This window comes from Pteropus alecto, unplaced genomic scaffold, assembly GCF_000325575.1.
Source record: "Pteropus alecto unplaced genomic scaffold, ASM32557v1 scaffold276, whole genome shotgun sequence".
Taxonomy (NCBI): Eukaryota; Metazoa; Chordata; class Mammalia; order Chiroptera; family Pteropodidae; genus Pteropus; species Pteropus alecto.
In genome coordinates this window covers 4223167-4242378 of record NW_006438074.1, presented here as the reverse complement: position 1 = coordinate 4242378, position 19212 = coordinate 4223167, and positions in this window count along the sequence as shown.

The following is a 19212-nucleotide window of genomic DNA, read 5'->3' as shown; positions in this document are numbered from 1 at the left end:
GGTTTAATGCCTCTGTTTAAAGGGAAAAAATAGAATTGATATTAAAAAAATATATCAGCACCTGCAAAAGCAACTGACAGCTCATGGCCCCAAATCACTAGTGGGAGCTCACCTGGGTTCTCTCCAGAAACCTTGCCTGGGGCTGCGTTTGCTGGGAGTCCCCACTGCCCTGCCAGCTCTCTCTGATGCATGTTCCTCTGCCTGTCCATCTGCGTTCTCTGTCTGGGTTATGTTTTCAGGCCTCTGAGAACACATTTCATTGTGACAATGGACACAAGTGATTACGGTTCAAAAGAACCACTTGGCCGAATGACCAGAGTTTAAGAAGTCTACAAACAGGAGTTAGGGAGTCTGAGCTTTCTTGCCCATTTGGAAACTGTGTTTCGGCCTTGAAGTTCCTTTCTGCTGATGATTCCAAGACCCTCGATTCCCAGTATGATTTCAAATGAGGATGCAAGAAAATGCTTGGTCTGGGCTGTTTACTATTCACAGTCTTAGAATATAGTACAGAAGGCTTAGATAAATATCATGTAAGTGTGTGTATGTGTGTGTGTGTGTGTATGTGTGTGTAAATTGGTATTATCGACAGATTTTATGCAGTCATAAGGTGTGTGTAAATTGGTATTATCGACAGATTTTATGTAGTCATAAGATTTTTAGATGCAGAATTGTGATACTCTGGTTTCTTAGTGTGGGGGAACCCTGGCACAAATGAACAAGACATTTCGTGCTATAACGGTTGTTACGCTATTACCGACGTCACACAGATACATGAATTGTGCAGATGTCATAGCTGGGTCACTCCCCAAATCATTCACAGCTGAAGCTGATGTCATTTTTGTCTCAGAATCTTTGAGAACTCTGAGTCCACTAATGTGGACAAAAGCAGATTTAGACTGCACCGAGCCAATGGGCATTATCACCTCCTGTGCGGTCAGGTGAAACAAACTGTGTCTCCAAATAGGCCTGTGTTTTCTGAGCCAACAGCCCTCTTCTGTTTATATTTTCTCCTTAAGGGGGATATATTTTAAAAGCCTATTTCACAGAATCAATTTTAGTAGGCCCTTTAAAATGGGAGGTGAGCTGGAGGTAGTTCAGTTTGTTTTAACAATAACTTTGGCTTATTGAAGCGAGCATTAGCGTATCATGTCCCCATGGCAGTCATTAGAAACAAGGGAAACTTGAGAAGTTTATTGCTCTGAGATGGCTAGTAAAAGAAATTGAAGACATTTTTATAGGACCTAAAGATAGTGCCAGTAAAATAAAGACAAAACCCATTTGTAGATGATAGGCGAGAGGAGGAAGTCTTCGAGGAACTGAAAGGTCTTTGTTTTGCGGTGTACAAGGTGGAGAAGCTTTCAGGTACGAGGTCTGTGGTTCATATGCTTGTTAATTTATTCATTTATTTTCTCAGTGGCTCAGCCAATGATTGTTGATTGAACACCTGCTATGTTCCCAGATGTGGTAGGTTCTGAGGATACAGTGATGAACAAGACACGATCTCTGCCTTGAGGCCCTACACATGGATAGTAGCTTAGGAAAGAGTTCACTGAGTGCAAAAGGAGGGGCTAAGTGGTAGAGCTAGCAGGGGGTGATGTGCCCAGGCACGTGGGGGACACAGGAATGCTTTCTACCTGACCTGCCAGGGCAAGGCTAGGGTGTGGGTTGTTCCATGTAGGTGGAGCTAGAGGTGCAAAAGCTGCAAGGAGAGAGAAAACAGGGTGTCCTTGAGCAACTACAAGTGGTTCTTTGTGGCTTCCAGTAGTTCAGGGTAGGAATGTCAAGAAGTAAAGCTGGAGAAATAAGCAGAGATCCAGATCGCAAGGAGCCTTCTGTGATTCCTGGCAATAAGAAACCATTAAAAGGTTCTGCTTAAGCAGGGGAATGACATGGTCGGATTTCCGTTTTAGAAAGATGGTGTTGGTAGCAGTATGGGAAATGGTTTGGAGCCAGGATATGTGATAATGGGAGGCAAGTTAGGAGCCTGATAAAGTAATAATCAAGTCAAAGGATAAAAGTGGCTGATGTGGGAGAGAGAGAAGTAAACAGATTGAAGATATATTGAGAAGGTAGAATTGATAGGACTTGAGAATAAATTTAATGTGGAAGGAGGAAAGAGAAGTTAAGGAAAAAGCCAAGGATTCTGGCTTATTTTACTGGGTGGGAAAGATGGCACCATTCACTGAGATAGAGAACACAGGAGAAAGGGGGAGTTTGGAGGGAAGACAGTGAATTAAATTTTAACATCTCATATTTGCTTGTGGGACATTCAATAGACTCTTAGATATAGGTATCTGGAGCTCAGTACTGGTAGAATTTAGACATTTTAGAGTCATTGGTAGTAGAGGCAATAAAATGTGGATGAGATTACCCCAAGTAGAGGCTAAAGAGAAGAGCCCTAGGGAACCAACTAATGTTGAAGTGATAGAATGAGGTTGAGAAGCCCACGAGGCAGCCTGGGGGTCATCAGAGAAGTTGGAGACCTAGGAAAGCATGGTGACAGAGGGACCAACAAAGAAGAGAAAGAGGGGAATGAAGACGGGGAGGGAAAGTATCCATGAGATTCAATAACAAGCAGACCATTGGTGGCCTGGATAACAGCACTTTCAGTGGTGCGACGGGAAAGTGGGTTACAGAATGAATGAGAGGTGGAAAAATAGAATCTGGGGGTAGAGATAATCCTTCTCTTTCAAGATTCTACCTGTGAAAGAAAGGGGAAGATGAGGTGATGAGTGGAAGAGGAGCGTGATAAAACAGAAGGCGATTATTTAGGAACTAAATGAAAGGACAAAGTTGAGGTGATTCAAATGCTGATGAGAAACAGCCAATTGGGAGGAAAATTTTTATAAAACAGAAGGCGGGGGTGGGGGAGGGTGGTGGTATTTGAGAGGGGTCCCTGAGAAAGGAGGCTTATCTGGATCCAGAGTGCATTGAAGGGAGTGGCCTTGGGCAGGAGGACAGATCTAGTGCCAATTAACAAACAACCACAAAAACCAAGATGCACATACCTGTAAGTGTGTACGTTCCCACTTCTAGAAATGGCTGGGAGTCAGATAAGAGGCTCCACGGATCTTGACGGGACTTACCTGTCTGGGACTTCTCTGCTGTCAGCTGATCTGGATGAGCCTCTTCTCCAGTGCCTGGTGTGACTGGGCTCTGCTCCTCATGACTCTCAGCCTCATCCCGGGACCAGTGTGCTGGGTTCGGCTTGTCCTTCTCATGGTGATGGCAGAGATGCAAGAGAACAGGCTCCAGTGGCCAAGGGCATTAACAGCCTCTGTTTGTTGTGCCTGCTAATATGCCCCTGACCAAAACGTGTCATGTGGCTGTGCCCAATCTCAAGTTATCTTACCCACATTACAAAGTTAAATGGCATAGAGCAAGGGTACAGGATAAAGAATTTCTTAACACAGATAAAGAGAAATACGTTTTGACACTTTGTCAAACACAAAAAGAAAAAGTTTGCAAGTATTCAAGGGAAAAAGACAAATTAAAGGCCTGGCTGTTCGCTCCTCTTACATTGAGACCAAGGTGCTGCTGCATTATTTATGTCCGGAAAGGTTACCACTCAACTGTAGTTGATGAGTAAAGCAGTCTGGAGGAGAACACGTCAGGACAGGGTCAGCATTACCTTATAAAACTTAACGACAGCAAAGTCAGCTTTATTGGTGTTGTAGAGAGGGGAAAACCCTCCACCATCTCATGGAGTACGTAGAATTGGCTCTTGGACAAAAGAAAAAAAATTCTTTGTTTATGGGAGATGAGTTTTAGACTGTGAAAGAGTTTAAGAGAGTTATGTGGGAAAACAGAAGTGCCTGCGAACGGAAGGCAAGACAGCTGAGGGTTACGTGCATATTGCATCTGGAAGGGCAAGCAATGAGCCCCTGGATCAGCGGAGGCAAGTTTCCAAGGGCCAAACTGAAAAGGCAGTCCAGGGAGCAGGGACGTGAGTCTGTGGTAGGAGGCGCTCTTTCCATCTGCTTCGAACGTCCCCTGCCCTTTTTCTTCCTCTGTATTTCTAGGCAGAACCATTCTACAAATACCTCCTTCTGCTTCTGAAGCTGGACTGAAGCGGGCTGCTCTGAGTTTTATGAATAACCAGCTCAGGCGTACTTGGTTATCTCCTGTGGCTATTGCGCTGACATAAATCAGGAGTCTCCCATGAGGCGCCCCCTCCCCTTTCACTTCAGTGTAGAGTGAAGTAGTTAGTCCCTGTTAGGAGCATTGATGGAATATAGTATCAAATTTTAAGCAAACGAACTCTCATGGACACATGGCTTAAATTTCTCTGCAAAGAAAAAGCAGTGGAAAGAATTTCCCAGACGGACAACCCCGAAATGGCTGAACTGACTCCACAAAATGAACAAGCTCTCGGTCATCCACACTGAGAGGTGAAACAGTGGTGACTCGATCACTTCTGATGAAAATCAGCCCAATAAAAATAAATGGAAATGATGAGGATTATTTAAAATACTACCTATTTGCATCCACCATCATAAACTATTATTAATTTGCCCCAGGTGTGTGTTGTACCTGAGTTTGGGCTGAATGTGAGTAGGGAGACATAGTGACTAGTAGAATAGCCGAAAGTTAAACATTTAGAACACAAACTTCTATAATAGCCTCAGAAATATTTTAGGCCGAGTGATACCCAATCCAGTATTTTTTTTAATGTCATAATATGACAATAAAAAAAAAAAAAGCATCTCATCTTTTAATGTTTCTTACTTAGAAGAAGCAAAAGGCTGCACATCTTTTTTTGATTTCTTTCTTCTGTGGTAAAAATGGCTGAAACAGATGTGGAAAAGAACATGGCCGCAAACCAGAATGGATTCTTTTATCAGTAAATAATATTAAAAGATGGGTGGAAAGTTAGAAGAAATGAACAAGGGACAAATTACACCGAGTGGGAGGCATGTTATGTTTTGGGGTGAAAATATAGATGTTTAAGTTAATGGTAGTACTAGATTCTTTTTCAACAGTGAACTGTGTAAAGAACTATCTTCTAGAGAGGCACTAAAGAAGATGTATTCTCCAAAGAAAATGACTTCTTGAAAACTGAATGAATGTTACCACCAATGAAGCAGGTAGTTAGACTGGAGGAAGAAAAAGGACTTGAAAGTCAGACTCCAGAGTCGCCCCATGTATGAAATTCATTTACTTCATTTTTCCTAAACAAGCTATTGCAGCAAAGCTGTGGAAGCCAGAATTCCACAGGGTGTTACTCTCAAACCTGAAGGTGTTTATTTGTCGTGAATGCTTGTGTGACCCACCAGGGTCTCGGTATAATGCAGATTCCGATTCAGTCTGTCCTGTCCTGAGAGTGTCCCAGGTCATGCCGACATTGCTGATCTTGAAACACACATTGAGTTGTGAGACCTTAAAGAAATATAGAACGTTAGGGTTGGTATGGATTTTATAAAAGTAAGTTCGCTTACAAGATAGTAAAATTGTTAAATCATTCTGTAGTGACAGATGGAGAGCTTATGCAAATCATTGGTGTACAGAGAGGTTTGCTGGTTATCTTGAGGCAAAGTCCTTAAGAATTGTCATACATGAGGATGTACTGCTGATTGTGCTTTTGCAAAGATACCATTTTTCAAATACCTGACCTTTTAAATAATGACAAATAGCTATTAGTAGAATTCTACCTAGCAGGAAATAAATACATACATTCATATACTTAATCTGTTTCTTAAGGTCGAAGTGGCAATTTACTAATAAGTGAGAAAGTAATTGCTCTTCAAAAGAAACTCGTGCTATAGAAAGAGCATTGTGAACAGATTTTTTTCCTCATTACGTGAGTTTGTTGTTGAAAATGACGCCACACCACCTATGAAAACTTTCATCTTTTTCACACTAAGAAACTGTATTTTCTAGCATTTATAAATCATTCTCATAGTCATTTTTGAACACATTTGGAAAAAATATAAAAACATAGTTATATTCCATCAATGCCCCCTCTGATTTATTTGTAAGAAAATCAGGTTGCTATCAGAGAATATAGAAAGATGCTAGCTAAATTTCTACAAAAACTTTTGCATAATTGGTGAATGTGATTGAGCAATGAACACCATGATTTAGTAAAGGAGGCCAATGGTGCGTGCCTCCCACCTGGATCTGTGAAATATCTTCTTTTTTCCCTCTGACAGCAAGTAAGAAAACAAACCAGACTTAGAAACAGACCGTTGAATGATTATATCACGAAGTCCTAAACCGAGATTTTTAAAACATAAAGAAGCATATTCAATTGCATTGTTCTCACCAAGAATATTAATAATGTGCAACAGATTTTAGTAGGAATAAAATTTTACCATTAAAAAATAAAACAGTTACTTAAAAACATTATTTGTTTCTTTTTTCTTATCCTGTTTTAATTTATATATTTGATATATTTTCATATACATAAAACATTAGTGCAATAGTACATTTGAATAATTTATAAATATATACATATACATTTTAAAGGGTTGTTTACTTTTTTACCTGTGCAATCCAAAAATATCTGAGGAGACCGATGCAAATTTACACATTTATAGACCATGAACTCCCAATGGTCATTTTTCTTCATTCATTCTAGGAACATATATCACACACAAATGTTGTCTTAATGAGTACTGTGATGTAAAGTATTCTAAAAGACTTGTAACCTAAAGGTGATCAGGTTTCGTTAGCAATGTGCAAATGTATGAATGGACCATCGCCATAGAAAGAAGAAAGAAGTTATCCTTCAGATTGTACTAAGTAGCTGTGCTGTGGAATGCCCAGAATCCAGATCACTCCAGCAGAGTGCTCAGTAAGCATTTACTGCATCCCTCGCAGGCCTGGTGAAGGAATGAGAATGGAGGAGCAGATGTGGTTCCAGAGATCGTAATGCGTCTCGGTGGGACCCCTGCTGCCATCCCTGCTGCCACTCACAGAGGTCCACCCTCTGGGACCAGCCCTCTTCTGAGGAGCCTGCAGAAGCCCAGACTAAATGTTCTTTGTTTTTCTGTTTAAGAGCTCTCTCTCTTTCTTTAGAAACAGAGTTTCTGAGGAACGCTTATCATAAAAAGAGGATATAAACTGCCTCTTGTGGAACCATTGCTATGGCTTCGCTAAGATAAGTCCTATTGTGCATAATCACTGCTTTAAAGAACTCCTGATGAGAAAACTCAATGAAGGGAGATTTTGACTCTTATTTGAAGACAAGCAGAAATTACTTTTTTTGTATTACAAAGCATCTGGGGGTAGAATCATGTGTTCAGGATAAAGAAATAGGTGGTTTTTTCCCCTCTCTTCCTAATTTTGATATAGGGAAGAGAAGTAAAAGAGCTAGTGCTGAGAAAAAGGGAGTTCAATCAAATACAGGAGGAACTAAGTCATTAGCAGCCTTTAAATGAGAACAGAGCTAGCAGCTGAGAGAAGACACAAAGCCTCACAATAAAAATCTAGCCTGAAGGTCCAGCTCCACCGCCAGCTTTGAGACACAAGGACTCTCAGATGCAATTCTTGTCAAAGGAGAAAGAATGTTTAAATCAGAATAAGGCTATGGGAAAAGTTTGATTTAATGGTAGTTAATAATTGATATATCCACAGACAAAAAAAATGTTTCTCTAAGAAAAGCGTGTATTCTCTAAGAATAAAGTTTTCTGTTTATTGTTTCAAGTCGGCAACTTTAAAAAAATACTATATAATTAATAATTAAAAAGTGAAAAAAAAATGATTATAAACCCATTAGTTTGGACTTGGGCAAATAGCCATTTGAATTTAAGGGAAAGCATTTGCCCAATAGATTGCACAAAATAATTAAGGCACTTAATGCCATTTGGTAACCACGTATGGTAATTGCAGGAAAAGAGCCTACAGATTTTTTTTAATCTCAGCTTTAAGGATGGATATTCATTTTTCCACCAACTTTTGTCCTGTCTTCTAAGGAGATATGGATTTTCAAAGCTAAAAAGACAAAGAATGCCAGGTTAACTGATTCAACAAATCATCATCCAGCATCTACTCGTTATCAGGCACTATTCTGGGCACTGGGAATACAGAGATAAACCAGAGAGTCAATGGTGATACTCTTGTGATGTTTAAATTCTGGTAAGACGATAGGCATGAATGGATGAATGAATGAATGAATGAATGAATGAATGAGATAATTTCTGGTATTGCTAAGTGCCATGTAAAAATGAAACAATAATGTGGTAAAAGTGACTGGGAGAAATGCTTGGGAAAAGCTGGTTTGAGGAGCTGACATTTGAACTTAAAGACAAAATGAAATTCAGCCTTGCGAGGATCTGAGAGAAGAGCATTCCAGGCAGTGGGAACAGGAACTGTGAAAGCCTAGAGTGAGAGCAACTGTTTGTTTGTGGTGAGCCAAAGAAGATTGGTAAGAGGTTAATTCAGAGAGAAACAGGGCCCAGTTTATGCAGGGCCATAAACGGTAATTTGAAGTTTATATTAAGTGCAATAGGAAGCTGTAAGAAATTGAAAAATAAGGACACAATATTTTGCAGCTCCTCTCTTCAAGAGTCGGACTATATGCTACCATCTCTGAAATCTGGACTGGCCTCGTAACTTACTTTGACCCCATAATGTGGCAGAAATTACGTGATAATGCCAAAGGTTTGGCCTTGACAGGTCCTGTAACTTCCACCCTCACCTTCTGGAGCTACTTCTGTCACCATGTAAGAAATCCCAGTCTGAACTACTACATGGTAAGTGATCATATGGAGAACAAGGCCTGGCCTAGCCAACACCAAAGTCCCAGATCCGTGAATGAGGGAAAATTTAGATTTCTGAAACCCGTAAAGTTACCAGATAATAACAGCCATGTGTGTGAGCCCAGACACTTCTAACAAAACTGCCCAGCTGAGCCCAACTTAGGTTACTGACCCACAGAATTATGATAAATAATAAATGGTTGTTTTAAACCACTAAATTTGGAGATGATTTGGTATACAACAATAGATTACTTGAAAGAGAAGCCATAGGTAGAATTTTAATGGGGTGGGGGACACACGATCCAACTTACATTTTAGAAGGTCATTTTAGCAGGTCGCACGCAGAGGGAAACATTGGAGATCAAAGTTGTGAAGTGCCAGTGAATCTAAGACACCAACTGAAATATTTGTCCAAATGGGACACCTTGTCCAGGGGCTGCGTGGCATGTTCTCATTCAGAAGTGGGATTTTCTGTAGTGAGGGTGCTCGGCCCATATTAATAGCATCTAACCCTTCTTCTGAGCACAGCAAGGTTTGCTAAGACCCCTGAAAGCCCTGCTTCTCTAAATGAAATGGCTTTTGTAGACTAATTTCTGTAGAAACTGGAGAAGCCACTCTGAAAGGTAAACCAAGAGCAGAGTTTAAAGAACAAGAATCAGTAATTTGTTTCTGGCCCTGCTATGATAGAGCAATGAGTATCAGTCTTACTCTACCACCACACACAACTACAAAACGACACAAAACATTTCTGAGAGAAATTAAAGAAGACTGGAATAAAAAGAAAGATATGCAGAGTTCATGGAATCGAAACACAATATTGTTTAAAAAGTCATTTTTTCTCAATTGATCACTAGATTCAATGCAATCCCAAACAAAATTCTACCAGGTGTTTTTTTGTTTTGTTTTGTTTTTTAAGAAATTGATATGCCATTTTAAAATTTCTATGGAAATGCAAAGGTCTAGAATAGCATAATAATCTTACAAAAGAAGAACAATACTGGAGAATTTTACACTCCCTGGTTTCAAGACTTAGTATAAAGCTAATCAAGTAGGTGTGGTGTTGGCATAAAGATAGACAAATATACCAATGGAACAGAGTCAAGAGCCCATAAATAGACCCACACTTACATGGTCAATTGATTTTTAACAAAGATGTCAAAACATTTCAATGGGACACAGAAGGTCTTCTTTAATAAATAGTATTGTGACAACTGGGTTTTCACGTAGGATAATGAATCTTGACCCCTGCTTCACATCATATACAAAACCCATTTTAGATGGATCATAGTTTTAAACTCTACTCTTGGGCTTATCTCTCATACTGGCTTTACCAATTTCTATAGAAATGCAATCAGTCTGCAAAATAAGTATTTCTGAGTCCTCTAGTGGGGTTGAGTGTGGCTTGGAGAATAACAAGTTCATTTGATTCACTAGCCTAGGACAAATAGGTACCCCAGGACCTAATATAGTTCCTAAGTCTTAGAGTGACAGTCCCAGTTGTCATGAAGTATCTGCTTGCCCAGCCACTGTGCTGTGCTTTTATCTTCCTTGCAGACCTCACGGGCTGGGAGAAGTAATCAATGTGGGCAGGCTTCAAGTATTTCTGGGTCCTCTGGCCCAAACTCCATCTTTAATACCATTTTAATACCAAACCTCTCTCTGACTTCTAAGACTACCTATTTACTCATGCCTGCTACCCTCATGAGTATCACCTGATGCCCAGAGAGATATTTTCAGCCAGAGTTGTTTGAAATAATTGTGTGTGTGTGTATGTGTGTGTGTGTGTGTGTGTTAAGAGCACCATAATATGCTGTAATTACATCAATAAAGGAATTATTTTTTAAGCTTTTCTCACTAGTTTATCAGAATCCAAATGAAAACATAAAGGTGAATTCAACTCCGTTATTCTGGACATGAACATAGTGAAAATAAAGGGGATTTGAAAGAAAGAGTAAATCTCATGGAAGTAAAAATGGTGTCAAGAAAAGGACGAATATGAAGAAAAGAGAAAGCCTTAAAAGGAAAAAATTAGCTAGAGACTTAATGACTTAAGCATCTCTCTATTTTTCACATCTCTCGTTCATTTGATGAAGCAGCCGGTTTTAGCTTGGTGAGATGCTGGGACTGAGGAGAATGTTTCTTTGTGTCTCGAGCCAACAGAGAAAAGAGTTTTGTAAAATTATTTTCTTTCCCTTCTCTGCATGTAAAATCCATTATAAAGCTTGGGGCCATCTCTCTACTCTAGAGAAAAGGAAAGTATTTACAAAGAAGGCAGAAGAATGTCTTCACACATATACACAAAAGGGGAGGCCAATTAAAGCCCTCAGTAGGGGAGAATTTTGTGAGCTTGTTTCTGTCAGGAACAAAAAAGCCTGGCCATCAACCAGCTTCTTTTAGACAAGAAGCCAAATCAGAGTCATAGGGATAAGAGAGCTGAAGAGTCTGTTGGAATTTAACATCCACTGGCTCGTACTCTGCCGTCTTCCTCTAGGCATCATCGTCAGGGTGCCACATAGAAGGGCTCAAGGGAAGCAGAATTCTCCTGGAGCAGCAGAGCCGGTTAATCACCCAGAACAATTAGAATGAGAGGATGCAGTCTAATTCTCTCTCCATTCTTAGAACCACCGTCCTTCCCCTCTGCATGCTGCATTTTTTTTGTCTACTTTTCCATTCCGGGACTTTTTGTTTTTGTTTTTTAAATCTTCAAAACATTAAATCCTCTTACTTTTTTCTAATCACTGCCACCTACAATTAACAGGAAGGGCTCTCCCCCAATTAACTACTCTCTCCAAAACGAGGTCAGTACGTTGGGTACCCTGCTGGCCATGCCTTTGGAGGAGAGGTAGGGCAGGACCCAGGCTGGGCGGCAGGGAAGGATAAGGCTGGGTTTCGCCTGGGGAGAAGAACCAAGCTGTGCTGGGAGCAGTGGGACACCGACACCGGCAGAAAGGTAAAGAGACATAGAGTCACGCTTTAAAGGCAGAAAGCTGGCCTGCTGTCTCATACAAGTGGAGAGGCCATTGCTATGGCAAAGGAGTGAGCCTGGAGGAGTCGGACCCCAGTTTTTGATGTTGGACTGTTGACAGCTTTTAAACACCACCCCCGCTTCTTCCCCTTGTGCCCACGCAAGCCCAGGTGCGCCCTCTTTCGGGGAGGGTTGGAGATTCAGACAGAGCAGGCAGGGAAACACCCACTGGTCCGACTCCTGTCACTGGTTCTATTCCCTAATGGCAACGGGAGCCCTTCCCGAGCCAGCTCCTTTCCCTGCTCTCTCAGCCGTGTCAGACCTGCCTGAGTGGCCTGTCCTTGGAGACCTCAATTATGTATTCCAAACACCTTCATCCATTCTTGGTGTGTGGAAGCCAGTGTCAGTCTCTGCATCAAAACCAAATTCTGGGTAGGCATCCACCTGCTTCAGCAGGTAACAGGAGAAGAACAGATGTAGGAAACTGTACTCTCAGCATCCACGGTAATATCTGGTAATGATATACGCAGGCAAAACAACAACGACAACAAAATTTCAGGAAAGCTGGGCTAAGTTGACAAGAAAGGCAAGTCTAGAGTTGCTATAGCTTAAGGGGGACTGAAGTTGGAGTGTGCTAAAGTATTTCTGATCTCATCTTATTGGTCAGGGTTTATTGGCCGGGCCACGTGTACACATTTGAGCTGTCTATGAAATCACATGCTGCAAGCATATAAAACATGAGCTAGGGACATCCGCTAGGGTTCGAGGACAGCTCCAGACCTCCTTTTATCTCACTTGTTCTGAACCTTTCTAGTTCTCCCTGAGTTTTCAGTCTCCATCTCATTTTCTTGCTGCCTCCAATTTTTATTTTATGTGTTCATGATTTGATTACTTGCTTTGGATATGGTAATCTGACCTGAGCTAGTATTCCCCCTCAGATTTCATCCAGAATTTGACTTTTTGCTACCACCCATCAGGACTCTAGGTAAGCAATACCTCTACACACACACACACACACACACACCAGGAATGGATAGCTGGCTAGTGAGAACAGAGAGCTGTTGAGATATATTCAGAATTCAAGCTTCCCAGATATCTTAACCGCCCCCAACTCAGGGTTTCCATCAAGCTGTACACTACAAGGAAATTACACGTGTATAGGGTCTGGCAGCAATGTCTTATTTTTTCTGAAATTAGGGCAGGACAGTCAAGATCATTGTTGAAATAGTTATTTTATCAAAAAACAAGAGACAAATACTTGGCTCAGTAGGGTCTATTTTTCAGTCAATCAAGAATCTGGGATTAACTGAGAAATGAGGTTGAAAATATTATATTCAGGTTATATACAAATCAGCACAAAAGATGCTCTGTGATAACAGAGGAAACTAAATTGGAACTTCCAATTTTAGCTTTGTCACTTTCTCTCTGTGGCTTTATATAAGTCACCTCTTTTTTCTGCGCTTTAGTTTCCTTATCTATAAATTAGTGAGTTTAGACCAAGCTGTAAAATTTACCAAACTTTAAACCTTTAGTGGATATGTTAGCATAGTCTAGGCTATGTTGTAGTAACAAATAAACTAAGATTCTTAGTGGTCTAAAACTTTAAGTTTATTTCTCACTCATGCAAAATCCACTGTTGTTCTTAGGGCTCTCCAGAGCAGTTTTCTTCTAAAGACCCAGGCTGATACAAATTCTGTCATTTTGTAGTTGTACCATCTAAAAGACAAGGCCTCTGAGGCGACCAGTTGGCTCTAACTGCAGAAAGACTAGGCAATGTGGAGGAGTATGTCTCTGTTGTGGCAGGTCTAGGACTGTAGGCTGAGGCCATAGTGTCAAATCACATATGGCCCAGTTACCCCAACATAGAGATTTTCCAATGACACACATAATACCTCCAAGAAGGAGCTGCCGCTTCCAGAAATGGCTCAAGGCTCATAAATACTCTAGCATGTGAACGACCCCAAAAAACTCATCACCAACAGGGCAAAATCAACTCAAAGCATAAGGTCTTTGGACAGTGCAGAAGAAAAATTTTACATAGTTTATTTGAGACCTAATGGGGGTCAGGAGGAAAAAGATCCTGTGTTAAGCTCACAGACCACAGCATTGAAAATGGACCCCTCACCTCATGATTCTTGCATTCCACTTTACCTAGTACACTAGACCAGAAGAGTAGACAAAGATAAACTGCTTAAATTGCTCGTGCTGATACAGAAAAACAGACTCCAGTTGCAAACTAAACAAAGATGAAGGCAGAGAAGGCATTTGCCCCCATAAACATGTGTCTACAGTTTGGTTGTCTGGCTGGCCCACTGAGATTCAGCAATAAAGTTGTAATTCATCCACGCTCCCAGCTAAGCTGAAGAATCTTTGTTTCTTCCATAGATCCTGGGTGTGCTGTGCAGCCTTGGTGAATTTCTCAGGGCCCCTCTTTGCAGAATGAGTCCAGTTTTCAGGAGAAGGAAAAGAGGGTTGGAGCAGATCTACCTGCATCCTGGGGCTACCACCGCTGGGTCATAGATGATGCTGGAGTTCTCCTTTCAAGCCCTGGAATAAATTTGACTAGTTACTGCCCTCATAATCTGAACAAATTTGGCTTCAAAGGGCATTAAAGAGGCCAGGAGATATGGAGGGGAAAGAAAGAAAAATGGAGAAGTCTTCCAGGTAGCAGTTAAGTTTTTCTGTAGGCTGAGAGTTCAGCCATCTTTGCATCTTCCAAAAGTTCCACTGGACAATGTTTTCATAGGTTAATCTCCCCTTTGCTTTGCTGAATAGCTATCTAGAAAAATAGCTGTCTCGATAGGTGACACCCAGCTCGTCTAGATGATTCCATGTATAGCTTCTCATGGGGAAGCCACTTTTACAAAGCACAGGGGGACATTCTCAGATCCTGGGCCATTGAGTAGTGTTGTGGAGGCTGGAGATTCCTGTACTCTCCTTTCCCCATTTACCAAGCCCTATCCCTAATTCCATTGTTTGGAACATTCTCAATCCATTGGAAGCATATCCGAGGTGAGAAGGCCCAGCTGTGTCCAAAGCCTGAGGTTAAGCCATGCCTAACTCATGGTGTGGGCTTATCAGAAGTCTGTGAAGACGTGTTCTAGGAGATTATCCATTCTAAGGAATACAAGAGCCAGGAATGACCAGCTTAATCCTCCAAGCAAAGCTTACTGGCCAGAGAAGGCTCTGAATCCATCTTAGAGCTATGTGATTTTATTTCCCAATCAGCCCTCTTGAACTCATGTCAGTCTGATAATATGAATAAACACCATTTACTGACCAAGTTATGCTCTTGTCTGCATTTCAGGGACTGGGCTCCAGAGATGAAGGAACCTCAACTACTGATACCTGTGTAAACAGCCAGGTGATCTGGTTTGACAAGAAGAGAAGTCGAAAGAACCAAATGGGAACCAATTTTGGCCACTAAAATCCTGAGTAAAGAGGCTCTGATGTCAAGACCTACAGACATGCCAGGTGGCACACGCTGCTAGGAAAGGACCCTCAAGTCATGGAGTGAACGCTGATGACATGGAACCAAACCTTCTTCAGAGCACACAAACAGCCCCTGTACCTGCAGGAAAGTAAAAATTACATGCAGGAAAGACATCTGGACAGATGCCCCTCATGCTCCTTCTCTCACTCTCCACTCATTGCCATGCTTTTTATTTTGCCTTTACCCTCCACTCATTATCCCTCTGCCATATGATCTCCATCCCCAATTTGGGAGTCAAATAGCAATTTTATAAACCTTACCAGCCTCCTCCTAACCACTAAAACCAACAGTCTGTGCTTGGTACTTGTTATGGGTTGAATTATGTCTCCCCCAAAAAGACACATTAAAGTCCTAACCCCCAGAACTTCAGAATACATCCTAACTTGTAGAAATAATTAGTTAGGATGAGATTAGGGTAGGGCTTAAATCCAATATGATTGGTGTCTCTATAAGACAACATGTGAAGACCCAGAGACACCCAGGGAGAAGATGCTCATGTGAAGACAGAAGCAGAGATTGGAGTTATGCTAACAAGCCAAGGAACTCCTGGGGCCACCAGAAGCTGCGAAGAGGCAAGGAAGAATCTTCTCCTAGAGGCTTCCAAGGGAGCACGGCCTTGCCAACTCCTTGATTTTGGACTTCTAGCTTCCAGAACTGTGAGAGTATCAATTTCTGTTTTAAACTACCCAGCTCGTGGTACTTAGTTATAGCAGCTTGGAAACTCCTAGAGTCCTCTTCTTGCATTTTCAATCCGTTCCGTTTACTGCTCCTCTATTTCAAAACTCTCCTTTGACTTGGCCTTCTTGACTCAGCATTACTTTACTTCTTTATTGCTCTGCTCTTTTCTCCTCTCTGGCTCACATGTCTAGAGATCTCATTCCTAAATATGCATGCATGTTCCTCGTAGTCCTGCCCTCAAATTTTGCATCTTTTATGCTAAGCTTCTCCTTAGATTTCAGCTATCACACTCAATGGAGATCATTCTCCAGTTGAGATTATTCAATTATTGAGTGCCTACTGTGCGTTAATCTAGAGTTAGATGCTAAAGATGTTGGAAAAAATAACACAGCTATAAGACTAGTGGAATATTTAGTCTCAGTTTCCTGTCCTCCAGTTCCATATTACCTACATCTGAGATATCTGGCATCTCAACCCTAATTCACCAGCCTTCCCAAACTGTTCTTTCCCTTGGTTTACGATTTTGGTTAATTGCTCCATCAGTCTTCTGTTCCCCCAGGCTGGTGACCTTGGCTTCATCTTTGATTGTTCCTTTCCCATAACAATCAATCATCATGGTCCCTAGATTGTGCCCTTATCTTAACTGTCCTTGTTTAAACCCACATTAATCCTCATCTGGAATACACCAGTTTTTAAATACAGATATCGTGGAGTCGTTGGAAATTCTATCCCCTGCCATAAAAAAATTAATTTACAACATAAGGACAGTTGGATGTCTGAGTGTGTGTGCATGGGGAGGAAGTGGGCAAGGCTGGAAGTTGGCTGGTGTGCTAGGCTTACTCCTCACTCCATTCTGATTAATCATTCTGAGCAATTGTTGGATATTTCAGATATGATTTCTGCTGGAAACGTATTCTTGATTTTACAACCTATATAAACCTCTTGCTGTATTGTCCTTTAAAGTGTCTTCAAAAGGCTTATTTCCAATGATGGCCACACTTGCAATTGTGAGGTTACACACTCAGCAATAATAAATGGAGCTAAAATCAATAAGTAATAGCTAAATAATAATGGAACTAAAATTGTGAGATCACACACTGAGCAATTAATGGAGCTTAAAGTCCATTCAATTTCTTTGGCTCTCATTTCTTTTTCTTAACTGAGCCCATCCATCAGAGGTGACTTCTATGATGTTGGCTGGATTGGTTTCTCCAGTGTTTGGGGTTCAAAATAAAGTAACTGAAGGATGTGTCCTCTTGTGTGAAACGCTTTGTAAGGGTTCCTTCATGAGGTGACTGACTCTTCCGAAAGGCGAAGTGGGGGAATCTCAATTTTAATCTCATTGTAGACAGTTTTTATTGAACACTAAATGAAAAGTAAAACACGGTTGCATATATGTCTACAGCCACCGGCCTCAGTGGTATTACTTGGAGTTTCTTTCCTTTTTTTTATTCTCCTCAGACTCGGAGGTGACAGGCGGGAGAGCTCTCCTTCTCCCTCACACCTTGGCCCTTGCCATCTCTCCTAGGTGCCACGTTTCTGCCAGGTTCCCACCTCTCCTGGACTGTGATGCAGCCCGGCCTTCTAAAAGGCACTCATATTTGAAAAGGGATGAGACAAACCTCCTTAAGCTGCTTATTCTAAGTTGGGGATTGTTCTTCTTGGTCGATTGGTACAGGAATAATTACTTCTTAGAATCTTTGAAAACCAAATGTGTAAAGAGAAATTAACGTCTCATTAAATGGATGTAGGCAGTTCTCTCGGAGCTGACAATTCTTAAGCCACTGCAGTTTGTCAAAGGTTACATTATCTCTCTGTCCCTGGGAGTGTCAGGCTAAGCTCTGCTCTGAGCTTAGTGCTCCCTCTCCAGCACCCTTTTGTCTGCCCTGTCCTGGGCCCAGGATGCTCATTGTTCTTGAGCAGAGACGCTGGCTAACAGGCCATCTGTGAGTGGGATTGCTGAAGGGCCTCCTGCAGAGGTCAGGGTTCTCCCTGATCTTGAAGCTTCAAACCAGTGTTTCTCAACAGGGGTGCTTCCAGCCTCGTGGCAGGACAGTTCTTCCTTGTGCACCTCTGTCAGGGCAGAGGGCAATACCACTGCCAGTTAAGAGCTGTAGCTAGCAGCCAGTAACCTTAAGGCTTTGACCTCTCAGTTCCACTATGACAATCTCTTAGACAGTGATGCCCCAATCCATGCACACATTACCAGTCTGCAACAAGATTCCCGAGTTAAGTGGCTGGACGTTTTTACAGCAAATTGACATTGCCACATTTTTATTGCATTTTATTGGTTGGAAAATCAGTTTGCAATGGATTGGAGGGGGGAAAAGTGGACCATTGTCACCCATTGTTTGAAAAGTTCTGTCCTCAACCCTCCTTGCCCATTCTGGCCGCTGCTCTCCTCAATTCCAGCTCCTCCCTGCTGGTGACCAGGGGCTTCATCTTGATGTTCAAATGTGCTTTTTCTAGCTTTGTATGAAACATGGTTCTTTCTTCCCCTGGCCTCATTCTTTCATAGAGGCATTTTTGATTGCAAGAAACATTCACATTACCTGGAGAAAAGGCAGGTGGGGGTGATCACTGCAAAGGTTCACATGGGGAGAAGCTGGGTATGTATCTTTGAAAGTTGACAGGATGCAAGGGAGGCGAGCGAGGTCCCGGGAGTGGGAACGGCTGCTCTCTTCGCCTCCCTCCATGGCGTCCTGGCTCCTCCCAGTGTCTCTCTCTCTCCAGGGGCCTCTGTGCTCAGGGACTGTGCTCCTGCTCCACCCTGCCCTGCACTGGCCCATCATGGCGTCATGGCCTCAGATCCATTTGCCAACAGCACAGGCATTCCCCTCTGCTTTGAAGTAACTTGAGAAGGAATCTGATGCGCTCTGGCCATCTTTTCCTGCCGGCCTCAGTCGGCACAGGCTCCTGGACTGGCTGTGCTTAGGTCACTGCCCTCTTCCAGGCCCATTGATTTCCTCTGAAGAAGGAGGGGGACAGAGCCACTTGGTGAATGCAGACCCCTAAGCAGCAGAGGCTATGGAAGGGGCAGTTTCCTTGGACGGCATCCTGGGTGGGTTCCGTCTGTCCGAAACACTCTTGCTTCATCTCCTATTGCCCAGATTGGGTGATATCAGACAGTCTGGCTGACTTCTGACCGACCCTGGTCCTCCCAGGGCATCTCCTGGTGGGTACCGATCAACTGCAGGGGTGTCGCCTGTCAGATTGTGTGGCTCCGTGAAATACACTTATGTGGACATTTCTTACCTTGGAACCATCTCAGCTCCAACACGTAGCTGGTGGGAGGGAAGTGTAGATCCCCAGAGGCATGTCCCCCTGCCCAGCCTTGCGTGGTGAATAACTCCATGAGGGTTAATTGGTTTTCA